Source organism: Eschscholzia californica, unplaced genomic scaffold, assembly GCF_041429995.1.
Source record: "Eschscholzia californica isolate CP2 unplaced genomic scaffold, dmEscCali1.0.p SCAF_6, whole genome shotgun sequence".
Taxonomy (NCBI): Eukaryota; Viridiplantae; Streptophyta; class Magnoliopsida; order Ranunculales; family Papaveraceae; genus Eschscholzia; species Eschscholzia californica.
The window spans coordinates 26,118,556-26,127,967 of NW_028238483.1; the positions used below are offsets into that span (position 1 = coordinate 26,118,556).

Genomic DNA, 9,412 nt, shown 5'->3' on the forward strand with positions numbered 1-9,412 from the left:
TAGAGCCTTCACATTCATACGTATATATTCCCAAATTCCCGGCATCGGACGAATAGCAAGTGCAACCCATGGAGGTAAAACTAATGCCTCTTGAGTGGCTCGTAACACTTCTCCAAACACCCCCTCACTTAGCTTATTCTTATCTCCTTCTAGTATTGCTTCAAACTCAGCTAACAAAGGCCAACCAATATGGATGTAGAGATCCTCTAAATCGAGTGAAAGAGTCTCGGCAACATCATGCATAATAGATTGAACAAGCTTGTTCTTATTAAACCTTTCCTCACAAGTCTGAATATCTTCTTCCGCAACTCTTCGCTTACGAAGATCGACATAACCTTTTTCTTTACCAACCGTAAGAACCTTAACAGGTTCTTGACGTCCTACCTTGAACAAGCTACTCACGCTACGAATATGACAACGAGAGAGTGTAGAAAACAAAATCATACGATCAAAATTATTGTACGCAAGGAGAGAGATATAAGCACCCATATTTGCTTTATTCTTCACTTGAATCATAACCAGAATGTTTCTAGAACATAGAATATCAACTGACTTTGGTTTATCAAGAATGGACTCACCTTCGCAAAACGATTCGAAAAGCTTCCGTACACTGTCTCGCTTAGGACCAACCTCTTCTTTGCTTTCGTTATGTTCGACTTTCTCTTCTTCTACGTTGAAGGAAGATCCATCTTCTTCTACTGCAGTTTCAACTTCTTCGAAATCGTCTTTTTCTTCTTCGGAGTAGGGTCCAGCAACCTCAAGCTCATCTTTTTCATGCCCTTCGTAATCTTCTTCTTCTTCTTTTATTACTTCTTCATGGTTGATGGAAATAAGAGGCTTCTCCAATCCAGCCAGAGATTGACTAGATTGAAGCATCCAATCATCATTATCCAAGTATTGAGATGAGAGGTTAATCGGGTATGGAGGTAAACCATTTGGATTACTTGTATCCAACTGAAGTGCATCAATTTGATGTTGATGGAGAGTTGGTTGTGTTGGTGGTGTAGAATAGTAAAGAGAAGATGGTGCTATTTGTGGTGGAGGTGCCGAAGATGGTATAAGAGGTTGTGAATGATAATAGTACGGCGGTGGTGGTGTTGTTTCTGGTGTTTGATAGTAATAAGATGGAGGTGATGGTGTATAACACAATGGTGGTGGTGATGACGGTTGGTATGGACAAGGAGACGGTTGTGTTGGATAATAGTTCGATTGGAGCGTTTTTAGACAAAAAGACGGTTGTGGTGGCGGTGGTGGTGAATACGTGGTGGTGGTGTATAATAAGATTGGGGTTGTGATGGGTTTTCTCGTACGGTTTCTCCCGGATTCCAATGATAATCGTACGAATCTTTTTTCGCATACAAACATGATGCGCATAAGCATTGATTCGTTATCCCTTGATGAGTATAATTCGATTGATTATAATCTTCTTGAGGAATAGAATACGATTGATACTGATTTAAATGGTCTGGAAAAAAATTTCCAGAATCATTAGCACAAAACTTTGGTGGCTCTGAATACCACATGATGTAGAACGCAGCGGAATTTAAGAATAGAATAAACTAATACGAAAAACGATAAAATAACGATAAAGAACGATTAAATAACTATAAATAACTGTAAACTTGATTGGGTTTTCTCTTCAACATGAAAATAAAAGACAGACTAGACCTCCTTTTATAGGATATCATACTTTCCTAGTTAGACTCAAACTGGACTTTCCTGAATAATGGAAATACTGAAATACTGCAACTTCCTAAATAGATATACTCAAACTAGACTTTCCCAATTAATGAAAATACTGAAATAATGTAACTTCCTAAACCTAGATTTAATACGAATCACACTAAAACTGAGACTTTCCTAAATCTAATCATTATGGCCGATTGGCCTACGTGGCCGTTAGGCCACGGCAAAAAGCGTCCACGCCGGGTGCCCCTGCATCAGAATATAAACAAGAGAGCTTAGTAGAATTAGAGAAAGAAGTGAGAGAGAAGAGGAGTCAAAGAATGGAAAAACGAACATGTATGAGAGAGAAAACAAACTGGAGAGAGAAGAGGAGTCAGAGAGAAACGACAAGTTAACGGCGTTAATAGCAAAGTCGGGTGTTTAGTTGATTTCCAGCGGCTATAGATTTTTTGGATTTTTGAGTCGCCCGCTAATAGCCATGTCCACTAATAACATTTCAGTCGGGTGCTTTTAGCAACAGTAGAGATATTAGAGTTTGGATCCTACGGTTTGAAAAGAAAGTTAATAGGATAACAGTGACATTCAGAATAGAAAAGTATAACATGCCTTTGCCCTCAAATAAGAGAAACAATGTATGGGTCAAAATAAACAGAATATCATTTCAGATTGATTTTTACTTTCAAAACAAAATGATGAGACTTGAGAGTGGGACTTTGTTTAATAAGATTTGCATGATAAAATTAAGACGATAATCACGGACAAATAAAAGAGTAAGAAAAGACTATACTTGTTTTCTAAAAATATTGTCCATCTATTTTAAGTTACCATTAAGAAAGGCTTCTTTTAGGCATCCTTTATCCATCATATCATATGTATCTTTAACACTACTCACTCCTATCTAGTTCCTTATTCTTTTTCCTTTTCTATTCATTAGCTTTTTTCTAAATGTACTCTACATGTACCATTAGCCCTCTTTAGCTATAGATTATATATATTTTTTGTGTGTGGGAGTTCACATAAAAATTCGATGAATTCAATCTAACCCTAACCGATTTAAATTTTATGCTTCTTAGAGGGTTGCAAGAGTTTCTTTACTTTTCACATTTGGATAAATATTATTAACCGGAAGAAAAAGAAAAGTAATTCCTCATATTGAATGTCTATACATTGGAGTGACAAGGACAAAAAACTAGGGATACCAACCAAAAACCCATCCTCCACTGTATGAACTTGTTAGAAATAGTTAGGGACGGGTACATATGATGTCTTGCTATTCAGTTTTGCTTTCATAGTTCAAGACTTTTGAGCAAGAAAGTGTATTTTGCTTTTTCTATTTTTTTCCATACAAGAACTAATCGAAACAGAGATATCTTGGGTCGTTTTATCTCATAAACGACGTTGCTTGAATACTACTTGCGCGAAGGTGTAGAGTCACAAATCGTCTTAAATAGAGCGACACTGTTTGCTACTCAACCAAAAGAAACTTTATTTTTCTACTAACTTATGAATATTTGTGTTGTAGTTATCGTTCTTTCCTCGCCTTATTTCAACAAAGGAAATATCTTACGACATTTAATTACTCATTATCATTCTATTAATATGTACTCCATTCTTTTTTGTTGGAAATCATAATACTAAATTGATAGGGTAATGCTAGTTTCCCAACAACTTTACTAAACACTTCGACAAAATAATGATGCGGTCATAAACATGGATTAGAGAAAAAGTGATATATGTAGTGATTCTTGAAAAGTAAACAAAAAGAGGTGTAATGATTTTTTTTCTTTTTGATGAAATAAGAAAGGTGTGCAGAAATTCAACAAAAAAAAAAAAGGTGTGCAGTTACTCCACCAAATATCTATATTCTCTTAAATAAACCAACCATGACAGACACAAAATGAGAAGTAGGACCAATCTGAGACAAAAACTGAGCGGCACCCACATCATAGAAATATTAAATACGAAAAACGAGGACCTTATTGATTCTTGTCATTCTTTATATTTACAATTCGTCGGCAGCACTATTGTTTATATTTAAGTGGACCACCTGGTCAATAATTGTCTTAGCAAGACAAACAAAGAGATGAAAGATAAGATGAATATACATTCAAATTCACTTATGCGGTGTTTCATATAGGTGTAAATGGATTATTATCATTTCGGCTAATACAATGTCTGAATTCGTACAAGATAGTTTGAATATAATACAGTATAAATTTTTGCCCCATTCCACCTGAGCTAGAAGAAAGCTTAATATTTGATGCATAATTTGCTTACCTATAAACACATTTGACTAATGGTCTATTTGTATGAAAGAGCTCGCCCTTGGCGTAGAAGTAGTGTCTTAGGATTTATGATTCCTATGACTTTTGGTTGCCAAACAGATCAAAGAAGTCAGACTCCCAACTCGGGAAGCCTAGTATACATAATTTCTCTTCGCTCTATTTCGATTTCTTTAACCGAAACGAGAAAGAAAAAGGAATGATAAAAGGGATTTATATGTCTATATTATCTACCATGAGGATTCAGTTGATACAGTAGCAGAAGAAGTTCTTGGTGATACTTGTTTCAACATAACTGTAGCAAAAATACTTGATTTTCTTCTCTCATTTTCCTTTATTAGTTCACCAGCAAAGTTTTCTAGTTTCTCCAAATTTGTTTTCTCCGCCATTCTCTTCCCTCTAAACAGAACTGACTCAACATTCTTTTGTTTCAAGATTTCTTCTGCCAATTCCAAATTTGATGAGTTAATTTCTGATTTCTTTGATCTGGGTAGTCCATTTCCTTGAATTCTAACGTAGTTATCTGCTCTGAATTCCCCAAATGCCATTGAAATAGCTTGATCTACTGTGTCTGAAGCTCCTTCTCCGGCGATCTTAAGACAACTGGCCGACGAAAGTGTCAGATTCCGACCACAAGAATCTGACTCTCCGTTCCCCAATGAAACCACCAATAAATCTTCAACTCCATCACAATAGGGGAATTCTTGCTTGTTATTAAGCACGTGTGTAATTGCAGCAGCCGTTGGATTATTCATCGCTAATCCACCATCGACGGCTGAAATTCTCGTACACTTATCAACTGATCTCATTTCAACAGATCCAACAGCCGTAGGATCAGCTATCGTAGCAACACAGATTTCTCCCATCTTGAAATCGTAGCCGTCCGTTTCCAGAGCATCAGCGCGGGAAAACACAAAAGGAGCGCGTGTTGATAAATCGTAGCAGGGAATCAAAACCGATTTCAGAGTATCTTTTAAAGTAGATTCACCGAACGTTCGCCGGAAAATTTTCTCCATTTTTGCCGGTCGAAAAATCCGACTAACAAATCCGGTTTTTGACGAAGAATTCAATTTCTTGCGATTATTAATCAAGAATTGAAGAGCTTCATCGGCTTTAAACATCGGCCGACCATCTTTTCCTTTAGTAAATAACAGAGCGGTTAAAATTCCACCGATTCCAGATCCAGCAGAAACATCAAAGAAATCGGCGATTCTGGCATCAGAATTACCAGATTTCAAACAAAGAGAAGCTTCTAAATGAGCTAATGATTTTGCAGCGAGGATTCCATCGGTAGAACCAGCTCCGTCGATTGAGAGGATTCTAACTTTACCGACATCATTTTTGTTAGATTTTAATTCTCTGATTAGATCAGAAACTGGAATTTGGGAGTTTTTAGAGAGAGAAAGTGTTGAATCATCGTAACCAAAGAGGAATTTGTTTTCAAGAATTGAGAAGATATCGTTAGTGAGATTGTCGAAGTCGAAATCTGAGTTGGTAATTGGAGAAACAGCAGCCATATTAAGAGAGAGAAACTGGAGATTGGGAGATAATTGAAAGAAGCTTGTTTGAATTTTAGAGAGAGAAAGAGGGTAAAGAAGATGATGATGAAAGAAAGTAACACGAGTGGGTGTTTAAATAGGGAGAATTGAAAAGGAAATGCGCACGTTAGTGGTGACCATCAGGTTAATTCAACTTATTCTGTACCAACAATAACATTATTAAATATCTTATATGTCCAATTAATCGGCGCTCTGTTTTTTCCATAGTTTTGAATAAAATAAAGAAAAAAGAATATTTTCGAGAAGATATGGCCAAGATTGGTTGACTGATCTCTTCAATTCACAAGGTTGTTTAAGGGCGCTGACAAAGCCATTCGACTTTCCTAATATATTTTTCTTGTTCCAGTGCGAGCGGCTCGGGGGTAACTTTTTAAGAAATCTATATGCATTCGGTTTTTCTAATGAACATGGTTGATTTTTATATTTGATGCATTTGAATGCTCAATGGAAAGTTTCCAAAGATGTATCTAGTTATAGACATGGGAAACTAAATAAACACTGGATTGAGTACTTTAGACAAGATGTGGTGAGCGTCCAAAGAGCTAAAGAGCAACTTCTAAAGCACAACATGTTTGGGCAAAGGTAGGGAGATCTTACCAGGCCCCAAGGAAGTACAACAACTACTAGAAAAGCTTTCTGGGTCGGGCAAGCAAATGTAACATAATACAAAATTTTCGAGTGATCTAAAAAGTTTTCCAGTTGAGTTGCTTTCTTAAAATCATTATATTTTAATTAATTTTCTCTTTTATTTACTTACAAATAACTTTTTTATTTATCACGTTTTATTTTTTTCATTTATCGGATTATGTATTCTTTCTAACGAACATGTTTTGACTCTGATCAGATGAATATGATAGGAAAGAGAGAGTCACTTGTTGGATATGAAATGTAAAAACACATGTGCATGTGTATCTATAGACATAGATCTACATTTAATATTAGTTTTGAAAATGCTTTTCCTAAACACATGAATTTTGCATTGCTAAACCAAATAATATAAAATTAAATCAAGAACATTACTGCAAAGTTCTTTAATGAATGAGATAAAAGTTTCTTTATTATAATTTATAGTTTAAGGTTTTGGTTGTTATTGGAGTATTTCTTTTTCTATATATCTACTCTAGCATTTCATAATCATGCTTCTATTTCTTTTTCACTTATGAGCTAACACAACTCTTTCAATCTCACCCTACCTACTACAAGCATAATTTGGAGATAAATGTCGCAGAAGATTTTCGGTCTCCAATAAATTCTCATTCAACATAGTCTCCAGAAACCCAAGTGGTAGCCCAAGTGGTTCCAAGGTGTTGACATAAACTCCAGAAACCCCTAGAGGTCCCAGGTTCGAATCCCAGAAAAGGTGGAATCTTTGGTTATTTGAATGGGGGTTATTATTAGGGTATAAATAATGTAGTGTAGTTGGGCTTTAGGCCTATTTAGTTGGGCTTTAGGCCTTAAGAGTTTGAGTGGGCTATAGACCAGGTCATGTTAGAGTTTGAGTGGGCGGGTAGCAAGCTTATCACATCTTTGATGTATTCAATGCCAATTGTACGACAATGTAATCGGTTTCCCAAAAAAAAAAAAAAAAAAAAAAAACATAGTCTATTACGAAAAACATAGTCTATTACGGAAGACAACCGTAAAGATAAAGATTAATTTGAATTCTGACACATTGTGAAATAATCATGGGTGACATTCAGTTTCAATTGTTGATTATGGGGTCTCTTTCTACGCATATTGTTTTGGATAATGCTAATGTGTCATTTTTATGATTTCCATTAATTATATTAGATTTATCATAAAAACAAAAGATTTTTAACGACGAACAAACTTATGTTAATCAAATTAAATCTTTTTGTTACTTTAATGTACTTGTTTTTAGTAAGATTCATGATACTGTCAAACATACAAATTTAGAGTTTACAACATTCGAAAAGTTTATTCAGCATTTCCCATTATATCTTTACATCCAAAAGGAAAAAAGATGGGAAATAAAAAAGTGCTCAAAGGAGGTGAGAGTGACACACCAAAGGTCGTGCTACTAATTAAATGAACCAATCGTGCATGTGTCCTTGACAAAATATGTATGACCCACCCCATGACCCATCACTAAAAGAAAGTTGAGGCTTTGGAAAGAGAGACATCATAGGAAATAATTTTAAACACGAAAAATGAAGAACGCAACGTCGTTGGTTGATTTATTTCGTCGGCAACACACTTCCAAACTTTAAGTGGACCTCCTAGTCAAATAGTCAACAGTACGTGTTTTAAAGCCGAATGCTGGGCCAAGGCTACTCAAGGATTATTACATTTTATGTCCATTTTATACATATTATACTATATATATATTTTTTTTACGTTATATATCATTACAATTCACTTTTTTAAATAATGTTTAGTGTGCAAAAATGTGTCATGAATTTGATGTATGATATTTTTTTTCTTAAAATAGTCAATCAAATGATCTACCATCTCAATCAATCACTGGAAACCAAATCAAACAATATATTATAGAGACTCAGGGGCGGAGCTTGGTGTGGACTAACCCTGGCTTGAGCCAGGGTCAAAATTTGTAATTTGTTCATTAGAGTAGGGATAGTTTGGTAGTATGCCAGGGTAAGAATTTGTAATTTTTTTATTTAAAATAGGGATAGTTTGGTAATTAAGGTGACCATTACTTAATTGTCAAAAACAAGTCGAAGAGAGAGAAAGGGACTTTGTGAAGACTGAAGAACACAGCTGGGAGTTGGAGTTTGGTAATTAAGGTGATGTTTCTGGATCTCTTCTTGCCTTAAACTTCTAGGAGATGACTGTACTCACATTATTAAGAGTTTTGGATGATTAAAAATTCAGAATAGAGAAGTAGAGAACACTACAACAAATTTGGGAATATTCTTTTTAGTTTTCTAGGGTTTTTGATTTTGGGGGTTTTATTGGTTCAACTCAAAACGACTTCTTGGATTTCAAGTGTAGAAATCTTCTAACAATCACCACATTACTAAAAAGATAAAATTCTATAGTTGGTATGTAAATTTCCATTGATATCTACTTTGAGAAGGTTTTCACTCTTATTTAGCTATTTACTTATTTAGGTTAGTGATAAAAAAAAATTGTTGATCATGGTTATAAATATTGTTGGTATGTCCTAAACTTTGATATTTGTTGATTTGTGTTGTCATAATAACCATTGTTTGATTAACCCAATTTTGTTATTTTTTTTTGTTGAAAGAACCCAATTTTGTTATTGTTTAATACTTTAGATGTACAAACCAATTCGGTTGACTATTTATTTGATTGTGTTAGACAAAATAGTGGGTTTGTGTCATAGATTATTCTATGTATTGACATATTTTGATGCTATATTTTGTTATTGCATGATGATACAAATTGAAAGAGAACTTGCTGAAAAAATTGATTCAGATTCGATATTTGAAGACTTCTATTCTTTGAAGGATGGCACACCTCAAGTAGTATTTTTATATATATGGTGTTCTTTTGATGATTGAATGATATTTTGATTTTTTTGTACGTAGTTATACCATCTCTTTTGTCTATGAATGTGGTAGAGAACAACACCGTTTTTAATGGAATTTTACTTGGATCTTATTTATTCTTATTTTGAGTTTTTAATACTTATTTGTATATCGTAGGTAGAAATTTAGTTTATAGTAAATTTAGACTAGCGCAGGTCAGCTTAAAATCCTGGCTACGCCCCTGTATAGAGTTGCTATTAAAAAGATTTGTACTACCAGATTGTTATCACTGGTAATCACATAAACACGATCGTTTGTGTTTTTATGGTCTTGGTATGGGCAGTAATTCTAAGACTTGTGGGTTTGATTCAAAATATTTTTTACTAAGATTTTGTTCTTCATCTGATAATAT

At 34.6% G+C, this 9,412-nt stretch overlaps 1 pseudogene across 1 annotated transcript; it reads right to left on the reverse strand.

Moving 5' to 3' along the window:
- Positions 1-3,820: 3,820 nt before the first annotated feature.
- Positions 3,821-5,570, reverse strand: LOC147532948 (patatin-like protein 7 pseudogene; annotated as a pseudogene). The gene has a single exon (XR_015227157.1). The product of XR_015227157.1 is annotated as a patatin-like protein 7 pseudogene (transcript).
- Positions 5,571-9,412: the final 3,842 nt, after the last annotated feature.